The 25133-nt window shown below is 38.8% G+C and overlaps 1 long non-coding RNA gene across 1 annotated transcript; it reads right to left on the bottom strand.

The window, feature by feature from the left end:
• Positions 1–4623: 4623 nt before the first annotated feature.
• On the bottom strand, positions 4624–23989 carry LOC144305897 (uncharacterized). The gene is made up of 3 exons (XR_013372911.1): positions 23910–23989; positions 7981–8173; positions 4624–7567 (listed from the first exon to the last, which is right to left on the bottom strand). It is a non-coding gene; the product is annotated as an uncharacterized LOC144305897 (long non-coding RNA).
• Positions 23990–25133: the final 1144 nt, after the last annotated feature.

Below are 25133 nucleotides of genomic sequence, written 5' to 3'. Positions count from 1 at the left end.
TAAACCGGATAATCAGGGGCTGGGTTTTTTAAGTCGGAGCAGAGGAAGACTGAGAGGGTGTGTGGTCCTCAGAGTAGGCGCACGTCTGATATTTCCAGCGTGGGTGATAGTAGGGGGATAGCTCATACTTAAAATAGAGCAGGATTGGAAGTTGGGGAACTACAAGGACGAATTCAGCTTCTGGCCCATCGAATCTGAAATGTTATGGACCTTCCTACATAGAGAATTAAAAATTCAGATAGGGAATTCAAAAATTGAGGGGCATAAGTGTATATTTAAGTCCTAGCCTAGATCTGATCACTGAAACCCAACAGAAAGAGAAAAGCAGCCATTGGTTGGGGGTGCCGGGAAGGGGGCAGCCAGCCAGAGGATTTATGGCAAAAAAGAAAAGGATGTAAATATCCTGTAAAAATAGGTGAAAGGAAATGGCTGGGAGGAACAATCAAGACCGAGATGAAGCAGTGTCCATGGAAGGGTGGGGAATGTGTGAGGGGCCCACTGCAGCTCACCTACTCAGGGAATTTAAGCCCAGAGAGCAGCAAAGTCAAAGCAGTACTGGGACTGAAAAAAGCAAAAACCATTGGATTTTGCAGGGATGAGGACAAAGTCAGAAAACACATGAAGGGTTGCCTTTGCTCCGTGTGGTGCAGAGCCAGGCTGCAAGGTGAACGGCAGTGCGTCAGGAGGCACTTACGCCTCGCTTTGGCCTGTGAATGATTCCTCATCAAGTAGTCAACCTGTTTTCATGTATTTGAAAATTGTTCGAGATGTCTCCTTCAGCTGTGTTCTATCTTTATTTTTGGGACAAAAATGAGCCCTCCCCCCACTCTTTTTTTTTTTTTTTTTCCTAACCTCATAAAACCTAGCCTTGAAAACTTTTAACAGTTTTTGGTGGCTCTTTAAAGTATTGTCTCAAAGCCTCCATATCTCCTGTTACGTGTGAGCCCATTTTACATTAAAGAGCACCTGATTAGCTAAAGAATATTATTATGAGGGTATTTTTCCTTGACCTGTGACTGTTGTAAAATTCTAGTGTGGTATTTGCCTTAAAGCCTGAAGCACTATATGCCAGGCTCACATTTGGTGTTCTACTAACTTCTCTGCCTCCCCCCACCCCCATCTTTGCTCCCATTATAATCCCTTTCACAGGTTCTCTGAGTTGTACATCAAGCATGGAAAATTGTTTGCGATGGATCCTGAAAATGAGTTCAGTCTTAATCAACTTAATAGCTGTTTTTAATGTGGCATAGTATTACCTAAATGTGTACCTATAAAACCATCCAATTTAGAGATGGATTAGTCATCGAACTGGTCAAGTTAATAAAAACACAATTATGGCTAACTTGGTTGCTGCTGCTTATTCAGACCTTCCATATATGGGCTTATGAATCATAAAAGAAAAAGCCAAATAAGCTTGAATTCCAACTCTTTTTACTCAGCCATTTAGAACAGCTTAGTTTTTCCTGGTGTGTGTGTGTGTGTGTGTGTGTGTGTGTGTGTGTGTGTTTATTTATGTGAGCATAGGTATGAATTCTGCTACCAATGCTCTGGGGTTCTAGAGCACTTTTTTTTTTTTTGTACATTCTCTCATTATTTTCATTCCATATCTAGAAGCGTATTTATTTTCTAAGATTTTATTTATTTAAGCATGAGCGGTGTGGGGGGCCAGAGGGAGAGGGAGAAGCAGACTCCCCACTGAGCAGGGAGCCCAATGCAGGGCTTGATCCCAGACCCTGAGATCATGGACTGAGGCGAGGCAGGCACTTAACCTAATAAGCCCCCCAGGCGCCCCTAGAACTGTATTTACTTCTGTGTATGTCATCTCACCTCCTTCATGATGAACTCCCTCAGAAGCAAGGTCAGTGTCTCATCTTCTCTGTGGTCTCTGTAGCTCTCAGCCTTATGCTTTGCTCCAGAAACATACTTAATAAATTGTTAAAAGAATGAATCCAAATGACATCATAACAGGGTAGAGGTACTATCCCTCTCCTGTATGTCTGATTGAGATCTATTACGTCTTTGAGGCAGACGAAGCTTCTGAGGTGTCTTTTTTACCTTTTGTCTTGCATGTTCTATGTGACCTTGCCCAGGGTAGGTGCAATTATTCATGAAGCCCAAAGTAACCACCACATGTGAGGCACTGTGCTAGGCATTGGGATGTACAAAATTAAAAGACGTGATCACTCCTGAGTCAGTGAAAGAAGAGGGGCCTACATGTTTCCTTGCGATGTTTGGGTCTAAAGGAAGCTCAAGATTCATGGGACGTGTAGTGTAGGTACAGTTTAAAAATATCAAGATGTGAGGGATCTTGAAAGCCAGCTTAAGTATAGATCTAATCCTAGAGACGAAAATACTTAATTTATTCCTTATTTTTCTTAACATTGCATATGTGCTAATTCCCATTATAACATCTTTGCACATAAAGGTTATAGTAGACACTAGGATGTGTGGTTACCTCAATATTAATTCTTTCTTTGCTTCTTAGCATCAGATTCTGACTTTGAGCTGGACACATAGCCATCTGAAAAAAGTCTGTTTCCCACCACCTGCATTAAGTGATGTCCACGTGACCAGGTTCTGACCAATAAGATACCATATAAGTGGAGGTAATTTATGAGGCTTCTAGGAAGGTTGATTCAAGGGAGCTGTCTGAGCTGAGAGTGCTCAGTCTTTGACCCTTTTATCTCTCTTTTTTATTCTGACTTGAATACTTATGTGATGGCTGGAGTTTCAGCAACCATATTGGACCATAAGGTGATCTTGATAGTATAATTGAAAGCAGAAAGATAGGAGTCGGGGTTCCTGATAAAGCATTATTAGGCTGCTAGTTTTCAGACTTCTTATGTGAAAGAGAAAGTAACTTCTATTGATATAAACTTCACTGATTTTAGACTTTTCTGTGGACTTACCCCAATCTAGTTCTCATTAGTACAAGGGCCATTTAAAACATTTTGTATCCATAACCTTTGGAACATAGGAAAATATTATAGACATAACTTATCCTTTTAGGCATGCTTTAATTTCTTGACAGATAAAGCTAGCTGAGTGAGGATGTTATCACCCCAAGATTTTGACTAAGGTTATAGAAAAAGTACTTCCAATAAAATGTAATTTACTAGTTTTTGAACGTAAGCAATATCTTGTGAGGGAGGGCAATTATATGCAGTCAAGAATGGTCCTTATTTTGAATCCTTTTCCTGCTGTGTGACTATGGACAAGTCATCCTCTCATCTGTGGGAAGGGGGTTGCATCTACTACCCGGCTGGTTGTAAATATTAAGTGATTAAATGAGGTAACAGAAGAAGGAACATATGTTCTTATTTTCCCCCTTTCATTTCTCTAAGAATAAGAAATTGGAAAATTATAATAAAAAAAAAAAAAGCCAGGCTGATGAAGAGAATCAGAAGAGCATTTCTCTTAGGCACCGCTACTGAGATCTCTCTTGGTGCTGGTGTTGTATTTATTGCTGAAAGTTGGAGTTTTGAACCCTCAGATGACCTTACTTGCGTTAGGCCAATATACATACTTCCATGTGTGCTGTAGGACAAGTTGATTTCGAAAATTTTTACTAAATAGATATGCTTTAGTTATGATGGCCTACAGGAACTGATCGTTTTCCTTTTTACCTTTTGTGTAGAATTCCGCATGATTCTATGTCAGCACTGTTAAGATCCTTCCTAATGTCCTGTCATTTATGCTGATTACCAAGCTGTTTTCTTAACCAGCTCCCTCATCTGATTCCATATGGAATTGTAAATAGCATAGTTGTTTTATTGGCATTAGCTTTTAAGTAATATAGGTTATGCTCTTGTGAAGTTTTAATTTTTATCTTACATTATCCCAGTTTTTTGATTTTTTAATTCAAACATAAACAATGTCTTATTAGACTTATTTCCAGAAATGTTCAGAAGTATGCATTTTTTAAGGTCTTAAATTCATATGGCTGTCAATATATAACAGGTGGCAGTAGAGAAAACAGCTATCCTAAATTTATTATTTTCATCGTATATTTAATATTTGGAAATTAATTTTTATATCAAAGGAAAATAGAACAGAGTCTGGTACAGATCAGAAAAATAAAGGATGATATGAATAATTCACATATGGGTTTTAGAAGAGATCTTCATTAATCATTAGCAACTGTTATAAATATTTTAGATTTTTATTAAAAATCTGATGCCAAACATTTTATAATTTGCATGTTGAGGAGTGAGATAGTGGTGCTTGGGAAGGATTTTATAAAATTCAGAGTCAGCTGGAATTTCAGAACTGAACTTATAAACTCAAGTTTTGTTCACTTGGTTAATAATTGAAAGGACCCCATAAATAAGTAAGCATAAACACCATTTCTGAAAACTTTTATTTTTATTCTAAATATGCTGTAAGCTTTGTGCAAAATAGAGCTTAATAGAGTCTGATTTTTTCTTTAAAAAGTAGAAAAACTTCTACTTTACAATTTTGTTTAAAATTGTTTTTTCAGTCATTACACTTTTTTTGTATTTTTTTAATTGGAATTCGATTTGCCAACATATAGTAGAACACCCAGTGCTCCTTCCATCAAGTGCCCCCCCCCCAATTTTATTTAGAAACTGATTATACAGTGATAATAAAGACAGTGTTTGGATAAAATGAAATTTCAATATGACTTGCTCAGCTCTTTGTGATTGCTGGCTTCTACTCCCTTTCCCTGACCTCCCTTCCATCTGTGCCCATTCATCATGTGGTCCTGTTTGCCCCAATCACTTGGGCTTTTTCTTTCCTCTGCTTTGGTTTCTGGGCTCAAAAATGAACTTCTCCCACCATCCGCCCTTTCCCTGGTTAAATCCTGCTCTTCCTCAGGGTCATCAGAGAGGCTGTTTGCTCTGCAAGACTTGTGGAGCCCCACGCTAGGTCAGGAGTCCTGCCTGTGTTCCCAGAGCGTCCTGGGCTGCCCTATTGCAGCTACTACATTGCCATTGTCTCTCGAGACCCACCTCCAGGCTGGTCCTCCCTGAGGAGAGGACGCTGCTGCTGCTAGGTGTCTTAGCTACCCTGGGACACCTGCATGTACCAGGATGCTGGCACAGGGCAGGCAATCGATGAATACAAAGAATGCACGCACGTGGAGCATACGGATGAAATGTATATAAGCACCTAGAATGCTGGCTCTGACCACCTTTGTTCCCTGTTCTTGAACTGGATTTCTGTATGGCCAATTTGATTGTCACCACCTCCAAGAATAAACACAGGCTATTGCTTGATTTCTGTAGTCACCATCTTGGAGCCAGTTGTGAAGATGACTATGACGGTCAGAAGGACATCCGCCTAATGCTACACGTTGGCCATTGCGTGTGGAGAGATTAAAAATAAAGATATGTTGGAATATATATATATAATTTATCAAGTTTGGGAGGGAACACTAATATCTACATTATAAATATGAATTCGAGTGGGTTTTAGTGAATGGACATTTTAAAGGAAAGATTTAAATAGAGGAAATTGGCAGCAGATTTTGAGTAAAAATTTAATTTAAAAAAGTCTTATCTCAGCATTACCTTTATTTTCTGTATCAGATTTTCAGATGTTTAATTGCACTTAAAGTAAGGGTAAATGCAGGAGACTAAACATACCACAAAGAAATTGCTAGACATTCTTTTCAAAGTCTGCAGTGGCTTTTCTCTCCTTTCTATATTTATCCTTCAACAGTAATAATAAAATAAGTTAGAGGAATTGAACCATGTAATCACTCCTCCATGGCCTCATTTAAGCAACCCTGTCATCTAGGCCTGTCTCCGGCCCAGAAGCAGGCTGGGCACATCTTCAGGCTGCCAGGCCACCAGGTGGGACACTGAGGTGGCAAGGCCACCAGGGGTGACAATCAAATCCAACACGGAAAAATCTGCGGCTGGGAGCCCACACATATCCTCAGGTCTTAATGCTTTTTTTTTTTTTTTTTTGAGTCTGGAGATAAGAATTCACCTCCTTGGTTGTGGTTTTATTTCCCTCTCTCTGCACTCCTCTCCTCTAGCTCTGCCTGTGTGTCTCCTTTGCATCCCTGCCAGTCTCGGCTTCTTCCCCCCACCCCTGATCCATACTGCGTCCTTGCTTCCTAGCGAGGGACACGTCATTACTGCCTTAAAGACAGGATGAACAACCCGCATCCCTTGGCTCTTGATGACACAGCCCACAGTCTGGGTTTTCAGCAAAAAAAGGAGTAAACCTATTCAAACAGACAAATAATTACACCGATCACTTTCTTTGGCTCGCCTGCTCTTGTGCATTTTGCTCCAAGGAGCTGCCCCCTGGGTTGGGAGAGCCTGGGGCCAGACCAGCTGCTGTCAGGCAGAGGGAGCCTGGCTTGGGGACAGGGTATGCAGGGCTTGGGAAGCAGGCAAGGTGAGGAGCCAGACCTAGCTCAGAGGGAGGTGGGGTGGGGGTGGGGTGCCTGGCTCACACCAGTCCTTGCATCTGGGGCACTGGGTGGAGAGAATGGTTCCCCATAGCTCTGTCAGAGCTCAAGGCTGGAAAGCCATGGGGCGTGTTTACTTCCCCTCCTCTCTCCTACCATGCCGTCCCGCACCCAGTGGCAGCTTCTCCTGCTCCAGTGCACCTGGAAATCTCAAGGGCATCTCTTCATGGGGCTGATACCTTGTTCCCTCTCTGGTATAACAAAGGTGGTGCCAACCAATGGCCCTGCCCCAGATTCCTCAAACCAGGGCTGTTTGGTCTCATTTATCATTGCATGCGGTGGTTATGTTTTAGTTATGTAGATTCTGACATTTTAGCTGAAAACGGAGAGTGGTGGTGGAGGGAGAGACAGAGAGGAGAGGGTGGGAGGGAGAGGGAAGGAGGGAGAGGAAAAGGCAGGAGGAGAGAGATCTTAATGTCAGAGAAATAACAAGTGGAGAACACGTTTTATATTTCCTCATTAAAAGTGAGTGCATGTAAGTATGTATATAATCCTTTCAAAAGCAGTTCTTAAACATTTCAATTCTTCTTGCAGCTTCCTTTTTTCCCCTTGAAGCATGAAATTCATTTATTCCATTGATAAAGAGCTAGCATACGATTTGAACAGAGAGCTGTTGAGAAAAGAACGGCATATTTGTCAAAGAGGGCATATACAGTTGGGAAAATGAGAGTGGCACAAGTTTTGCTTGGTGGCATTAAATTCTCTCTTTCGTCAGTGAGTCTACTTCTGAGCCTGATTCTAATATTCTCATCAGAGAGAATGAGCTGTTCCTCTTGTTCAGTAGAAGAACCACTAGTTACCCCCAAATATTAATGTCATGGCTGCCCTGACATAGTTGTCGTTCTGCATGATGCTCTAAAGGCCTTTTTCTCTTTTCTTCTCAAGGATCTGTTATAGAAAGCTCCTCGCTGCCAGTGTGCTGGGTCCTTCTGCTTCCTTTTGGCTTCTTGGGGATACAAGTGCTACTGTTTCGAATTCTTTGGATTGGGGTCCGAACATGGTTGGGACATGAGTTTGTCCATGATAGAAGAAAGAGATCTTTGTTCCCATTGAAAACTTCACCAGGTGGGATAAAGTTGACAAATTCTGAGATCCTCTTCCATTTCGGTGGATCAGCCCCTGGAAACGGAGATGTGTTAGAGACCTAGACTCTCCACTAGGACTATTCCTCAATGGACAGTCTCTATGGTGCATATAGTATAAAAGCGTCGCCAAGCCCACTGCTGACTATAATCATAAGCCTAGGAGGAGCGTGGCCATGCGCAGCAAATTCAAATATACACTACACATTATAGATAGGATTCTATTTAAAAAAAAAAACAAAAAAAAAAAAACCTCAGACTGAGCTAAGTAAATCAAAATGGAAAGACAGTATATTTTGAGTAATAAAATATAGAACGATGTGCTGCCATACAAGGGCATCCAGGGATGTGACTCATAACTGCCATTATTCTGTCTGTAACCAAAAGCAGCAGCTGCTCTGACAACTGACATAGGGACAGGAATGTTCTAGAATTTCTCTGGATTCTTACCGAAGAGATAGAATCAAGGACATCTTTCTTCTCTGAGAGACTTCACCATGCCTCATATCCCTCACTATCTCAGTCACCACTCTCCAATCCCGGCTCTGCCATCACTCCAGGTCCATCTCTGAACACACCACATTCATCTGGAAAATCTCCAGGCTTGTACAAACCCACTCCTTTGATTTCTCTGTGCCTGAATCTGAGCAGCAAAATGATGAGGGGAAAAAAAAAAATTCACACTACTGGTACAAGTTTTACTCTTAACTCATGATCAAGAACACATAGACCTTCAGCATTTTTCCCAACCCTAGTCTCTTCCCCACATCCCAAGAGGACTTTTATACTTTTTCTCTTTCCTTAACTTTCCCTACTTCCACATGGTCAGATGTTTACCTAGCTCCATTCTCTTTATGAAAAGGGGGAAAAAAAGCCTAATTTATTAGAGTATTCCATCCTCCTAACAGTAAATTTACAAATCTTACAGCTGCATCTACCTTCTCTTTTTTGCTGTTAAGATGGAGGAAGTATACCTCTACCTTTCAAGGGCAGATACTTCGTTCCACTTGTCCTGGAGGACATGCCCCCCCCCCTTTCCTTTTGAAATATTTCCTTAAGTTATTTCTGTATCTCTCTCACATCTACCATTTCCCCCTCTATAGCGAATTATTTATTTCTACTAGTGTTCAAACACATGTTCTAGGATTTGTCTTCCTGAAAGATGCCCCACCCAAATCCCACTGAAGCCATCAAAGATTTTCTTTGGCGCTCACACTCCGTGTAGCTACTATCTCATTTCTTGAGCATAAGCTTCTCAGAGATTCTGTACCAGCTGTCTCCCTCCCTCTGCCCCATTACTTTTTCAGTTGAACACGGTTTATGCCTCTACCAACTCAACTGAAAACAGATCTTGTCAAGGTCACAGTAACTTTCGTGTTGTCAAGTATCTTCATCTTACTTAACCTTTCAGCAGCATTCAACAGAGTTGACTACTCTTCCCCTATTGAAACCTTTCTTCGTTTCACCAACACGGCAATCTGTGGGTCTTTGTCTCATTTCCTTGATATTTTCTTTTCATTTCCTTGGTCAACTGGTGAGTAAATGTTTGGAGCTCCACTGGGTTTGCTTGTCTGCTCTCTTTACATCCTTTTAGGCTGCTCATTCCTTTCATGAGTTTAAATATCAGCCATATGCCCACACCTCCTAAATTTCTGTTTTCAGTCCAGATTCTCCTTAACTCCAGACTCCTATATCCTCCCCACATCCACGTGGATACTTCACAGACATCTCAAACTATATATACTCCTGATCTTAACCCAGCCACCCGCTCCAAAATGTCTTCCTCCATTTTCCTCATTTGAGCTTGATTTTTGCTTTAACTTCACTTTCACCTCTAAGCCATTAGTAAGCGCCATTGATTTTCCTTTCAAACTATATTCTTGAATCCCTCTGCTTCTATCTACATCTCCGCCGCTACCCTGCTAGCCCAAACATGATTACCTCTCACCTGAACACCTGCACAGCAAAAAGCAGCCAACTTTCCCTTTTGCTTTTTCTACTCTATTTTGTACACGTCAGTCAGAGTGACCTTCTAAAAATGACAATTAGATGTTGTCGCTTTACCATTTAAAACCCTTTAATATTTTCCTATTCCTCTGAAATAAAATCCAGACTCCTTATGGCCAGTGATACCGTACATGATCTGCCTACCTCCAGGGTTTCATCTTAGTATGCTCTTCTCCTTGGACACTAGATTTTACCTACTTTGACTTCTAGAGCCCGTGAATAATCACAGGCTTAGCCCCCTACATGGACTGACTGATCTTTTCCTACTCTTTCATTACTGACCCCAAAACCTCAGAATTGACTTGTTCAGGTGTTGGTTTAAATGTCAACCCCCCAGAGAAATCTTCCCTGACACATTATTTAATAACAATCCACCCTTCTTAACCTTGAACGCATCGTCCTGGTTTTTTGTTTCCTTTTTGGGAATTACAACTTATGCTTATTCTGTTTTTCATTTATGTATTGAAGTAATCATCTCCCCCACTAAATTGTAAGTTCCTTGAGGTCAGACAACCGTGTCTGTCTTGCTTACTGATGAGCTTCTAGTGCTTAGTGCAGTTCCTGGTAGATAGCAGTTGATGAATGACGTCTACACCAAATTTATCTTGAAATAAGTGAGTTTTTTGCCCTTACATTTCCTTTTTTTAAAAAAAAAATTATTCATGAGAAACATAGAGAGGCAGAGACACAGGTAGAGGGAAAAGCAGGCTCCCCACAGGGAGCCCAATGCAGGACTCAATCCCAGGATCCTAGGATCATGACCTGAGCTAAAGGCAGACATTCAACCACTGAGCCACCCAGCACCCCTCCTTACATTTCCTTTATCTACTGTATTATACCATATTCGATAAAATTTTTCTCTTTTCTAAAAACATATACTCAAAAGAGATTCCATATATTTTTCTTTGGATAATAGTAATCCTCGGTTACACATGCATATATAATAATACCATATAGAATGATGTGGTACTGTCTATTTTAAACTCTCAAAACTAATAATAGTGAAAAAGCAGATGTAGGGATACTGGGTCATTAAAATAATTTTACACATAGACTCGAGCTTGGTTTCTTGACTTGATGTATTCAAGTTTCTGATCCAAGACTTCTGGCTAACTGCTTGACATAGTGATCCTCATTTAGTAAATGATGTGCCAACAGTCAGAAAAAAATGTAAAGCTCCATAATTAAAGTTTGATGAGGTATTTTTATTGATAATTATAAAAGTGAAAAACAAAAACCAGAGTCGTGGGGGAAAAGAAGCACAGAGAGAGTAAGAATAGTAATCAAATAATTCTACTTTTTATCTGACACTTACCCAAAACTCACTGTATTCCAGAAAGGTTTCTGGCCCCTGAGACTGTAAAGCTGTATGTGATATGGCCTTTGATTTCATAGTAGTGGGGAGACATGTCTATCAACAGGTACACATAAAACAATTTGAAAGTGCCATAGGAAAGTATTGTATAAAGTGCTTTGATACTTAAAGAATACAGTTACTAACTGCCTGGAGAGGGCCAGCAAAATCTCCACAGATGAGGCTTTGGACTGCTATTTAAAAAGCAGTAGAGGTAGGCCAGGTAGAGGAGGTGAAAAAGAAAGAGGAGGGGAGGGCATTCTCAGGAGAGAGGCATGAAGATGAGAAATGTATGGCACGTTATAAGAATGATCATCAGGGTTGGAGCAGAGGATATAGGGGACGTAGTGACAAGGAATGGTATACATGCTCTAGCTGCATTGATGTTTCTGTAAAAAAAAAAAAAAAAAAAAAAAAGTTGAAGCCTTTAGTTCTATCAGTAACTGAGAAGGCTGCAAGGCTGAAGACTTCATTCTACGCATTACATTTTAGGTTAATATCATGATTTAGAAGTTCATAGTCTCGATAATGTTATTATAAAACTGTTTAAGTAATCAGACTGAACATTTCCTGCCACTTTTCTTTAAGAACAGAGGTCATTAAGTCCATTCAAACATGGTGGTCTTTTATCTATAAATTTCTGCATCTTTAGATGATTTAGGGCCTAAATTTTAGGCTATCAATTTCAGGATCATTTAAAGATTAAATTGAAAAAGTTTGGCTCATTAGAGCTCCTGCCATGACTTGTCTTTTACATATGTAGAGTGGGTGGTCATCTGTGTTATATGATGGGAGGATTCCAGGAATGCCTTCTCGCTCAAAATTTTTTTTGCAACCCATATGAGTCATAGTGATAGACATGACGCATTAGAAATTCCTCAGGGTTAAAATATTGTCTCCAAAACCCAGCTTCTTTATCTTTTCCTTTTTTATTTTTAAGGTGCAAATGGTTTTCTAACTGTCACATTCCAAGGACATTCTTAAATTGTCATCTTACTTGACTTCTGCCAAATTTGGGGCTGAGTACATGTTTTTCTTGAGCTTTTTTCAGTTTTTGTGTTCTCTAATTAGTCTTTGGGTTCTCTAACCCTTCAAACTCATGCTTAGAAGATATAAGCCAGGGCTTAGAAAATAGATTTTATTTAATCCCACTCATTTTAGTGTGTTGCCTCCCTGCAGCCTTCTATTGTGTCCCCAAGAAACAGGTTGTTCTGTTTACCTTTTCCCAGGGTGTCAGCATTTTCCGCTCTGCCTGGGTGCAAGAGGGCTTTCCACCAGGCTGACTAGGATGGTGAACGGGGATCGGAGTTTCAAGTTCTCCATCTCCCAAGTTTCAACCAATCCTTTTGTTTTTGTTTGCAGAACTTCTGTTTCCAGAAGTACTTGGCTGCTCTTCTTCATGGCCTTTCCAGGTTCTAATAATGCAGGTCTATTTTTCCCCTCACTGGGATCCCTTCCTTTGACACTTAAATCCTTTTCAGCTTTGTTAAGTTAGCCACCATTTGAACTTCTTTCATAATATAGTTGTCATCTGCTATCATTGCCTCTTCCATTCTTTTGATCTTCTGGAATCATAGCAGTTTTATGACTTTTGGTAGGGTTTGGAGAAGGAACGAGGATAAATGTCTGGGTTTTGGGTGCCACGTTCAATTGGAGATCTTCAGGATTATTATTTTATGGTACAAATACCCTATTTACTGTTTAACACTCTCCATGGCCTTGCCTACATGCAGACTAAAATCTGAATTCCTACTGGTTGTTTTTCAAAGTATTTCATGCTCTGACTCTTATCAGTCTGTCTTCCAAGAATGTTCTTTTCCTCCATCAATTCTAGTCCTTTTATAAGAATCGGTTCAGGTGTAACTGTGTCCTAGTGTTTCCTGGTTGAATAGTACAGACAAGGAGGAGACCCACAGTGAATAAGCTTACGACACACATTGTGGAATAAGGAAAGGCTTTGGAAACCTCTTGATATATGAAATACAAAATATATACAGAAGAGGATTTCAGTAGAGAAGTGAAGCTTGGGTGCTCATCAGAACCCCAGAGTGGTTCAAGGGTCAGATATAGCAGACAAGATATAGGGGACAAGAGAAACAACTGGCATGAAACGGAGGCCTTTATTAAAAGCCTGTCAGCCTACAAGCCTATATAAGTTCAGTCCTCACCCTTCCCTTCCCATCCCTTCTCTTCTCTTTCATTCTTCTCTCCTGCCTCTTCTGTCCCCACTTTCTTCCTCCAGCTAACCCCTGCCTCTCTACTCCTCTTTCTTAAACTCCTCTTCTCCCACTCTCCTTATAACCAACTAAATTATTGGCCTTAAATATTTACTCTTCTGTCATAGTATCATATATCACTTTGGTCTAGGTCTACTGGTGGGTGTAATACAGTTCTTCATCCCTTGAATTTGGACTTCGCAATGTGACTTGCTTTGACCATTGACATGTTAGGATACAACATGAGAAGCCTGACCTGTGCTTTTGCAGTTGGGCTTACTTTCCTGTTCTTCTGACATAGCCATAAGAATAACATTCTCTGAATACACATTGACTTCCCATTCTGGCTGCCAGAATGAGACATGTAGAGCAGAACCATTGAAGTCAACCCATAGGTCTGTTCTCCAAGCAAGCTGCTCAGTCACCAGCAGACACAAGCTGAAGAAGAACATTCTCTTGCTAAATACCACTAAGTTGTTGGATCTTTCATGCAGAAAAAAAAAGGGGGGCTAATACAGAAACTGATACCAAGAAATAGGCTACTCCCATAAAAACCTTGAAATACATGGCACTGGCTTTTGGTCAAGATGATGGGATGGTAGGGAAATTTTCACACAGGTTTTGAAAAAATAGAAACCCATGTTTCATAGTGGTAATTTGATAAAACTGTTGCCTGTGGTATGAAAACAATGCATGAAATAAACCTGCAAAGTCGGGTGAGGAGACTTTAGAGGGAATGCTGAAAGTAGGCATTGGCTGTTGCCAGTTGAATTTGATAAAATAGGAGAAAGAATGAATGCTTGGGAAAGGACTGGCCAGTTTACATGCAGACTTCAGAGGGGATATAAATAACCCAGAAATTTCAGGTTTAAAACATAAAACTGTTTCTTATCAGATCAATTATAACACAATTGAGCATTGTAACACAATCTGAGGTTAAAGACTAAACCCAGGGTACTATCAGAAAGACATAGCTAGTAGGACATAACCAAACCAAGAGTGTGGCTGAAACACCCTTTGTTAAGATATTCAAAAAGATTAGGGTGATTTCCAGTAGATCTGTCATAGGACAAGAAGAGGTCCTAGAAAGTTCAAGGGAATGATCTTACAAATGTCTGATTCATCCCAAGTGCCCATACAAAGACCATATGACTCTGAAAAATCATGGGTGTAGCTTCTGATACATGGAGTTGACAAGAATCAAATAAAAAAAAAAAAACTCACAAAGATTTTAACAAAGACGTTCTAGCAAAATTGCTAGCAGTTTGGAAGATAAGACAACTGGCTATTAGAGATATAAAAAGACCTTGGGGCCTCCAACTTTATCCAGGCAGGAATAGATATATTTAATGTCACAGATTTCTCCCTAAGTACTGCTTTCACTGCTCCCCACTACTTTTGATATATTTTCACTTAGTTTAAAATATTTTATAATTTTCATCTCTTATTGCCCTATGAGTTATATAAAAATACGTTACTTAGTTTCCAAATTGTTGAGGATTTTCTAGATATCTTCTGTTACTGTTTTTTTTTTCTTTAATACCCATTGTGATTAGAGGACATACTTTGTATGACTTTAATAATTTAAATTTACTGAGGCTTTTTTTATGCTCATAATATGGCCTACCTTGATAAATGTTTCACATACACTTGATAAGAAATGTATCAGTTAGGTCAAGTTGGTAATTGTGTTCCGTCTTTCATATCCAAATAATAATTTTCTATCTACATGTTCTTTTAGTTATTGAGAAAGGAGTTTTAAGATCTATGACTATAATTGTGGCTTTGTCTATTTATTGTATTTTCAGTTCTATATTTTTTTCTCCAAATATTTGGAAGCTCTGATTTTAGGTGCATGATTATTATGTTTCTTTGATTAAGTGAATTCTTTATCTTTATAACTTGACCTTATTTATCGCTAATATTCTTTACTCAGAAATATATTTATTTCTGATTATGTTAGACACTCCAGTCTTTTGATTAGTGTTCATTTAGTACATTTTTACTTATCTTTTTATTTTTAACCCCTGTGTTTTTATATTGAAAGTATATGTATTGTAGGCAGTGTGTGTTTGGTTCTGCTTTTAATTTACTCCCGTTTGTTTCTGATAACGTTGAAATATAACATTAAAATAATCTAAAGTGTACAACATAATGTTTGGTAATTGCATATATTGTGAAATGGTTGCCCCGATGTTTAGTTAACATCTATCATGTCTCATGGTTAAAATTTTTTTTCTTGTGATGAGAACTTTGAAGATCTATTCTTTTAGCAGCTTTCAAATATACAATACAATATCATTAGTTACAGTCACCAGGCTGGATAGTACATCCCCAAGAGTTACCTATATTATAACTGGAAGTTTATACCTTTTGACAACATTGACCAATTTCCCCACCTCTGGCACCCATCAATCTGTTCTACTTCCATGAGGTTTTGTTTTTTTGTTTTTTCTATGCCACATATATGTGCTCATACAGTCTGTGAGTGTGTAGAGAGGGTGTGTGTGTGTGTGTGTGTGTGTGTGTGTGTGTTTAAAATAGGCTGGAGAAGCAATGTGGTATAACTAAAAACAATAGCCTTTGGAAATGGACTTCTGAGTTGAGTTGTGCTTTTACTTCTCACACAGTATTACTATTATTACTAGCTATGAATTTACTAGCCTTGGCTAGTTTACATCATTGCTCTCTGCCTTATTTACTGTCAAATAAGAATATTAAAATAAAAATTAAATGATCTTTATCATAATGTTTTTATGTTTAGTTTAATTTAGAAATATTTTATATATTACATGTAGAGTACTTAGAAAATTTCCAGGCACATAGTATGTTCTCCATATATTTACTTACTGTTATTATGGAAAGCAAGCTACTTACATTGCCAGTCATCCTGTATAATAATATTGGAGGACATAAAATTTCTGAAAAGCATAGTCTCAAGAGAAAAGTAAATTATCAAATATATATGTCAAATTTCTTTTTCAAAAATAGGTGCTTCTACAACAGAACAAAATATTTCCAAGGATATTCTTGGTGGCATTTTTTTTTTTTTGGTATTTTATGCTAAAGATTTTATAATCAGAATTAAATTGAGCACATACATACACACAAACAAACTTAAATGTCTTGTCTTAAGGTGCCTTGCTTTGCTCCTTAATCCATGCTAATTCCCATAATATCAATTAGGAAATTTTGTTCTAATGGCTTGTTTATATTTCTGTCTCTACCATTAGACTCTAAGTTTCTTGAATGTAGGAACCAAGTTTTCTTTAATGTTACATCCTCCATGTCTGACCTGCAACAGATCTGTTAGATATTAGAATCACCCTTAATGTAAAACTCAAAGCCGCTGTAGCAGGGACTTTCCATCAGTCATGGAGGGAATAGTGCCTGTGTTATTTCAAAGGCATGTTCTATATAAATCATAATTTATATATGGGAAATCGGAAAGATATCAATCAGGGTGAAGTTTAACAAGTCAACTTTGGTGTTAGTGATAGACTGCTGTGTCTTCAGTGGGGTATGGGCTAGGCCACAGAGGTTACAGAATTTGTGGTTTGGGAGGTGCAGTGTGTATGTGTGCATGCATTCATGGTGTTTACATTAAGGTAAAGGAGCCCTGGCTTTGAAGAGTACTGCTCTTGGATATGCCTTTGGAGTGAGAATTTCTAGTTGAGAAAAGGCAAACTTGAACCTCATGGGTTCTTTGGGTTTCTCACCCAGAGTCATCTCTGAACTGGTCTCAAGAGGTACGCTGCTCCTCGCAAGCAGGTTATGGCCCAGACAGAGTCAAAATCTGTTCCCTTGGAGACAGGCACCTCATGACTCCCAGGTGGTTTTATTTAAATACTTAAAAGGTACAAAAAAGTCTACTTGAAGAGTATATGGAACATATAAATTGCTTACAAAGTAGTTTTCTTAGCCTTTTACAGCTAACTGCCTCAAATTCACTGCCACCTGAGATTTTTGGGAATGGAACAAAGCCTACCAGAGAACTCCATTTATTCTGTGTCCCATCCTTATCCTATATTCTGTTCTTAGGATTCAAGCTGTATGTCCCAGGCTCTTCCTCTGGCCTGAGACTGTGTTCTCTCAAACAACTGACACCATGAGAGGCCTTACGCTTAGGTGAGCCCTGTGTCTTAGGGCTTACTGTGGACTTACTTTGGCACAAGTTCAATAGTAGAATCAAGGTACTGAGTGCAGAGTTTCAAGGCAGGAATTGAGCAAACAATAACAGAATAATTGCCCCCTGTAACATGCATTGTGATTCTATAAAGGAGAGTGACTATATTCTTTTATTCACGATCTGAATATTTGTGATCCCAAGAGAATATTTTTAAAGACTGATTTGAGTGGGGGAGGGGCAGAGGAAGAGAATCTTCAAGGAGACTCCCCGCTGAATGTGGAGCCAGATGTGGGGCTCAATCCCACAACCCATCAGACCGTGATTTAAGCTGAAAACAAGTCAGATGCTTAACCAACTGAGACTCCCAGGTGCCCCCCACCTCCACCACAAGAAGATATTTTTGAGGTACTAGCTAATGTGCTTTTGTTCTTGGTATTTCTTTCTTAACCCTGCCCAGAAAAAAAAAAAAAAATATCTTGATTGCCTCTGAATGCAGAGAGAGAAGAGGAAGTAAGTTTTTACTTTAGTTTTAAAACCTCAGGGACTACTGAGCCAAAGTAAAAGTTGAATATGGTACCAGGTGGAGTCTATTTCTGCCTACCCAGGCAGGGCCTGGGGAAGAAATGGGACACCACATCCTTTGTACCTAGAATGACACCAAAGCAGAAGGGGGCATACATGACCTACCTCGTCACTGGGGGGTTGTACCACTTCTCAGAGTTTCCTGTAACACAGTGTGTAATTTCTAGGCTCAGGAGCAGTGAAAGTGCTGCTTCCAGAATGGGAAGGACATTGCCTAGAGCTCAAGGCTAGCACGTTCATAGGTGAGGGAGCACAGGATGGGCACAGGCCTCGTGGGTGAAGATGAAAAGCCCTAAATAATTTTGGGCTCTCTGCCTTTGAATCATTTAACATTCCACACTTGTTTCTTTTTGTGATCATATCTTATTGGCACAAAAAGAAGCTATAACTTAAAGGTGAACAAAATTTCCTTTCTAATTGGCAATACACATCTGATACAAAGGGCAACGTGAGAAACAAAGGTAAATGGGCAGGTAAAATTTATTGGAAACATTTTTTTTTTCACTCACAAATAGTAGTTCTACAATTAGCCCAACACACAAATGCAACATGGTTCTATTAACCAAAATGTATGTTTCAAAATATCTAGGAATATTATATAATCATCATGTAATTGAAACCATCACCCTCTTCTTTTGGATATTCTTTCCATTGTCACCCCATGTTTTCTGATTCAAAAAAGATAAGATATTGAGGTATTTCAAATCTTTAGACTTCTTTTCCTCTGATAAACTGATTTATATTTAGCTTGTTCTTACATAAGTTGTTACTGTGATCCAGCGCCACATAAAATTCACAGTAACAAAATACAGATGTGTCACTTTGATGAAATCTATAACTAATCTCAACATAATATGAAAGTTCCAAATATAGTTACAGAAATAGATAATAGTATGGGTACTATGAATAATCAGTGTTTTTATGGTGAAAACGATATCAGCATTTTCATAATGAGTCCCTATTTCAAAAATTATAACCTGACCAAATGATTTTATACTAAGATTAATGTGGTTTTTGAGCTTTCCATCAGGGCAATTCTTTTTCAAAGTGATTTTTTTTCCCAGACAGATTTGACATTTGTTAGTATTAGACAAGTACAGAAGGAAGACCAGTTTCTTCCTTGCACCATGGCTTTAGATGTCCTATTTGTCACCGAAGCATGCTTGCATACAAAGAGAAGCAACAAGAGGCTCTCTGCCTCCTTGGATCTATCTATGTCATGGGCTGTCTTCTGGGGGAAACAACTTACCAATTACTAAACTTTTGATTGGGCTCCCCAAACAGCATATTTCCTTTGTTGCTAAACCCCTCTTCTTAGGTGGACTTTCTAGAGTGTCTTCCTACTTTTCTATTTCAAACCCATGCATTCTCAGAGTCTTTTTCCCCACTTAGATCCTCTCAAGTAAATATATCATCTGCCTAAAACTGGAAGGGCCTTTCTATCGACATTCTTGTTTTAATAGATATTTTTTTTTACCTTATTCTTGCATTTGAAGACAGGGGCTAATTTCCCCACCTTTAAATTTCTAGTGACATATTTTAGCACCTTATATCCTCATCTACACACAGATTTAGGCCTCAGGAATGGAGGCAACTTTTTCTTCCTCTCCTTTTCCTACTGCTCTTCCTCATCCTCTTCTTCTAGAGTATCAAATGATTTTACTACAAAACTTAAGCCATTTATTTATCATTTACTTTTCTAAAAAGACACAATCATGAGAATAAAATAAACACACCCAAGACTCACTAGGCCTTGCAGGATAGGAAGCAGCCTTGGACAGAAAGCCTACAAATACTTTTCCTTATACCTAATGTCTGTGCTTTCTCATGCTTTTTGGAATTTTTTGCTAGCTCTTACAGGGAAAAGGAAACTGAAGCCCTAAGATTCACGGAGAAGAGGGGTCACAATACTTGAAACAATTCATCACAACCATTATTATTGTTGTTTCTATTGTTTTGTATTTGTTCATTTTGCTTCCATGTCCTAGGTGTTCTAGCACTTGCTTCAGGTCGTTGCCATGGCACTTGGTCATTTACAGAACTCTTTGCCACAGGACCTATTTGAAGAAAGTGTCTATCTGACCTAATTCCATGCCTTCCCATTGTTCTACTTCATCTGTAAACCAGAGTGCTAATGTAAAACAAGGCCCTTTGTCTCTGATCTAATCCAAGGAACTGCTTGGACTCTCCATTGGCTGTGCTCGAATGATTGCCACCTGAGACTCAGCTTGAGCTCACTGCTCTCACATATACCTGACCACAGAAGGTATCTGTAGTATCCACTCTGGGTCTCCTTCTCTCCCTTAGGGGGGACTGGACAGGGACAGAGACCAGGACTACTTCTCCTTTGTATGCCCAGAACTAAGGACATAACAACTGCTCATCAAATATTTCCTGCATGAGTGAGATAATCCACTAATTGATGAATTGAAACTTGTTTGTCCATTCTGCTAGTAATTAGAAGGTAGTAAGAATAAGGTAGTGTCTCTTTGGCCATTGCGCAGAATAAATGGAAATTAAATACATGATTCTATCTGTATTAGCTCCATTCACCAACCAAATGAACTCACCATGTGCAGACTGTTCTGCAGAAGGTGTTAATTCACAATGATTCAAATTAACATTAATATTTGCAGACATTGCCTTTCATTTATCTTAGCTCATTTACTTTATCATAAAATAAAGTTCAGTTAAATATTACTATATGCAGAAAAAATTTTAGATGCTTATGTATTAAAGCAAGCCTTATATGGCATTAATCTTCATTACTGAGGTGACATTTGATAATTCCCTTAGGGATATACCACTTCAGTTACGAGATTCCCCAAGGGAAAAGAAGAATGCGTTGAGATAGAAGCATCTTGCGTGTTACCTAAATAAAGGATTTCTTTTGATAAATTTGAGGGTGGAGCCCAGGCAAAATAAGAAATGTATATGTGGTAGATTGACTCAATTGCCCCATTTTTTTGTATCTCCCTACAGCCATGTCCTTTGACCCTCCCACACTGATATCAGACTTGACCTCGTAACTTTCTTTGGCCACTTAAAGAAAATTTGCCCAAGAAGAGACTTGAAAGTGCTGGTGCATTCCACTTATTCACTTGGACTCTTGTCACTGTCAGAGGAACACCCGCACTAGCCAACTGGAGGAATGGGAGAGGGTGGGAAAGATGACAGGTGTCCTAGCTGAGGCCTCTCGGTCCATCCAGCAGTTGACTGGGCATAGGTGTGATCATTTGAACCCAACCCTGATCAGCTGAACTGTTCTACAGAGTGATAATTTCATGAGAAATAATTAGTGGTGGTTTGAAGCCACTAACTCTAAGAATTGTTTGTTACATAGTTATCGTGGCAATAGGTAATTGATTCGGTGGCTGCTTTTCCTACAAGACTATGTGAAGTGTCCGATTCATTAAAGACTACATAATTTTGATTTCAAAGGTTGCAGTGATTTCAAGTAGAGAGGAGACATACAGATAAAGAGTTGAACTGGAAATTAAATTAGTTTTCAGAAGGAATAAAAAGATGGAGAAAATGAGATATATGTCACAGTTGATATGTTGTCTTAGTAAAACACAGGCTCTAGAGGCAAAATGTGTGGGCTGGAATTTTGGTTTCAATAGCTTAATAGCTGTGTGACCTTGGTCAAATGACTTAATCTCTCTCTGTTTTCTTCATCTGTAAAACTGGAATGCCTACTGATGGTTGATGATGATTAAAATTATTTGAGATACATGCGAAGTCCTTAAAACAGTTTTGACACACAATAAGCAGCTATTATATAACAGGTGAGGTATAAAATAGAGTAATATAAAGTTATTACTATGTGGCAGGTGTTAAGATGCCATCTAGGATTTCAAATAGGAGACTTTTTTTTTTTAAGCCATTGTCAATTGCTTGTTTCTTTTCGGGATATATTTAAAGACCTGTGTCAGCTGCAAAATTGTTAAACAGTAGAGGAGAGTAGGTGGGGTATAGGAAACGACAAACCCAAATTCAAATTATGTGATGATAGGCAAGTCATGGAGCCTTCCTGGAATTCAACTTATTTATTAGTAAATGTGGGTGTGGTTGAGCAAGATGATCTCTGAACTGTGCACCTTGAACATTCATTTACCTCTAAGCCTGTAATAGTCCAGTATGAAAAAATAAACTGATATCATGTCAAAACCTTGAACCAGAGATTTTCTTAATGCACTAATAGTTTTAAATGGTAAGAAATAGCAGCAGTGATAACCTTTCAAGCAATACTCTACTGTTATATACGAAGACAACATAATAGGTATTGGTCATGTTTCTTGAGGACCTACCAGGTACGGTGGTAGATGCTAAGGACTAGCCAACAAAAGCACATTTCCATAAAGTACTTCAGGCTTAATGGGAACACAGGACTATGAAACCATGAGTCAGATCAATAAGAACATCAGGGAGATTAAAAAAAATATCTCTACTATAAAAAACCAAACCAAACCCAAAAGTTCTTCTATCTTGTCCTTTATAAAAGGTTGGTCTTGTTGACTGATAAGAAATAAAGTTCAGATTTCTTGTGTTTATAACCACATAGCCACTGAATATAGACTCCCACCCCACCACGATTCTTGTTTTATCATTTTTTTCATAAGAGTATAAAAAATGGAAAATCTTATCCCTAAACAAAAACCGCTTATCACTCAACTCTAATTAAGATTGAAGTGGTGCTTATTACTAAGTTACTATCTCAGCTCCACAGCCAGCCTTCTGTGCTCAGCTTGATGATGCTGGGGGCCAGGCCTCTGCACCTCACATTTCAGCCTGGTCACAGGCCCCCTGGATGACTTGGCCAATAGAGGGTGCTAGGGGAAAATTAGGGAGCCTGCGAAGCGAGAGCAGGGACTTCTGCCTCCTTCCTGTTGGTTCCTGGTGAGCTTCCTGTGGGCTTCCTATCAGTCCCTGGCTGCTGTGATAGATGCTTTAGTAGCATCTAAATCCAGTTTGCAGTTGTCAACACTGAGAGGACCAGCTTCCTGGTGTCCCGAGGTAGAGTCACCAGCCCCAGCTGAGCAGCAACCCCTTAGGGGAGTCTGGGTTTCCTTCACCCTCCCTGTGCCCTTCCTCTGAGATTCTGTTGTAATAATCTGACCTTTTGTTTTTTATCCCCTGGTCCCTGGGCTGCTAGCTGTTTCCTGCATTGCTGTTTTTGAGATGCTTTAGAGTCCTGCTTTTACTCTTTCACTTACCTACTTAAGAATTTTATTCCTAGTTAGCAATTCTTTACATTAAATTATCTCCACACAAAAGCTGGTGTGGTTTCGGTCTCCTGGCTGGAAGAAACTGGAGGCAAAATAAGGATCCTAACTATATATATTTTAAAGGCTTCTCATTGAAATGCAACTTATTTCTAGTAAGCGTGTCTTAGGTTGGGCTGCTATGACAAAATACTTTAAGGCAGGTGGCTTACGAACAACACAAGTTTATTTCTCGCAGTTCACAGCCTGGGAAGTTTAAGATCACGGTGCTGGTAGATGCAGTGCCTGGCGAGAACCTGCTTTCTGGTTCGTGGACAGCCGTTTGCTTGCTTGCTTGGTCCTTACCTGGCAGAAGGGATGTGCAGGCTGTCTTCTATGAGGATGCTTAAATGAGTGGGGTCTCTTTTATAAGGTCACAAATCCTATTGATGAGGAATCTACCCTCATGATCAGTTACTTTACCCCCTTCCAGGTACCACTGCACTGAGAATTAGGTTTTAATATATAATTTTTTTTTGGGGGGGGGATACAAACATTTGTGCTCTAGTGGCGTATGAATCGTTAAAGGTTGATGAAGTGTGAGTGTATGTGTATCTCCTACATAATCACCATTGGGTCAGGATATAGAATATTTTTTGCACCCAGAAGCTTACTTGTGTCCTTTTCCAGTCAATACCCGCAAAGGTAATTACCACTGAAATTTATATTACATTATTACTATGAATATTGCTTCTTCCCTGTTTTTTCTCCTTTTCCTTATGGGATGGGATAAATAAAGGTTGAGTTTATGTCCCACGTATTATTTATGCTATGCTTCTAAAAAGTCCCACCCCGCTGGGTCCTTATTTTGGATATTTTCTATTTACCTGTCTTTAAGTTTGCTCAACCAGTCTTCTGTTGTACCTAGTCTGATGTTAAACTCATCTAACAAGCCCGGAATTTCAGATATTGTATCATTCAGTTCTAGAATTTCCATCTCATTGTTTTGAGGTTCAGTGTTAAAATTCTTCCTGTTTTCATCTATTTTGTATGTGATTTTAATTTTTTAAACATATTGAGCATAGTTATGTAAAAGTTCCCCCTTATCTGATACTTGATTCGAAATATCTGTGGATCTGTCTTGATTTCTGTTTCAATTGAGATTATGTACACTTTTGAAACTGTGTATATTGTGTTTAGTCACCATTTAAAATATCTTCCAGGAGATTATCCTGTGATTTAATGTTGAAATGAAAACTTACTGTATATTTAGCAAGGTACAGAAACTGGGGTAAAATGATCATCTTTTTTTTTTTTTCCTCCAAAGAACCAGCTTTTGATTATACTGAATTTTTCCTCCTATTTTTCTGTTTTTGCTTTCATTGATTTAGGCTTTTACCTTTGTTTCTTTATTTCTTGGTTTGAATTTAATCTGTTCTTTTTCTAGTTTCTTAAAATAGATACTGATTCGTAACCTTTCTTTTCTTCCAATCTAAGCACTTTGTCCTACAACTTTCCTCCTAAAATGCTTTAAGTATACCCAGGAGTTTTTTTTGTTAAATTTTTATTTTAATTCAGTTTAAAATATTTTAGAATTGCCTTTGACATCTCATTTTTTTAACAGGATGATTATTTAAAAGTGTGTAGTTTAATCCCTAAATGGGAATTTTCCGACATTTTTTCTCTTAATGATTCCTAATTCCATTTTGATCCAAGAATATACTCTGCATGATTTCTATTATTTTACATTTGTTAAAGTTTGTTTTATGACTCAGGGTATGGTTTATCCTACTCATTGTTTCATGTATCCTTGAATGTGTATTTTGATGTGGAGTGTCATAATTGTTAATCAAATTTAGTGGCTTATAGTGTTCAAATCATCTGTATAATTGATTCTCCTGTTCAACCAGTTAGAGAGGGTTGTTGAAGTCCCACTCTAATTGTGGATTTGCCTGCCTTTTTTTAGTTCAATTTTTACTTCATAGATTTTGAAACTCTATTGTTAGTTATGTACTCATTTAGGATTCTTAATGTCTTCTTGGAGAATTGACCACTTGGTCATTATGTAATTTGTCCTTCTGTATCCCTAATAATAGTTCTTGTTCTGAAGT

Source organism: Canis aureus, chromosome 36 (assembly GCF_053574225.1).
Source record: "Canis aureus isolate CA01 chromosome 36, VMU_Caureus_v.1.0, whole genome shotgun sequence".
Classification (NCBI taxonomy): Eukaryota; Metazoa; Chordata; class Mammalia; order Carnivora; family Canidae; genus Canis; species Canis aureus.
The sequence above is the reverse complement of the archived record's forward strand: the minus strand, read 5'-3'. Positions and strand labels throughout refer to the sequence as shown.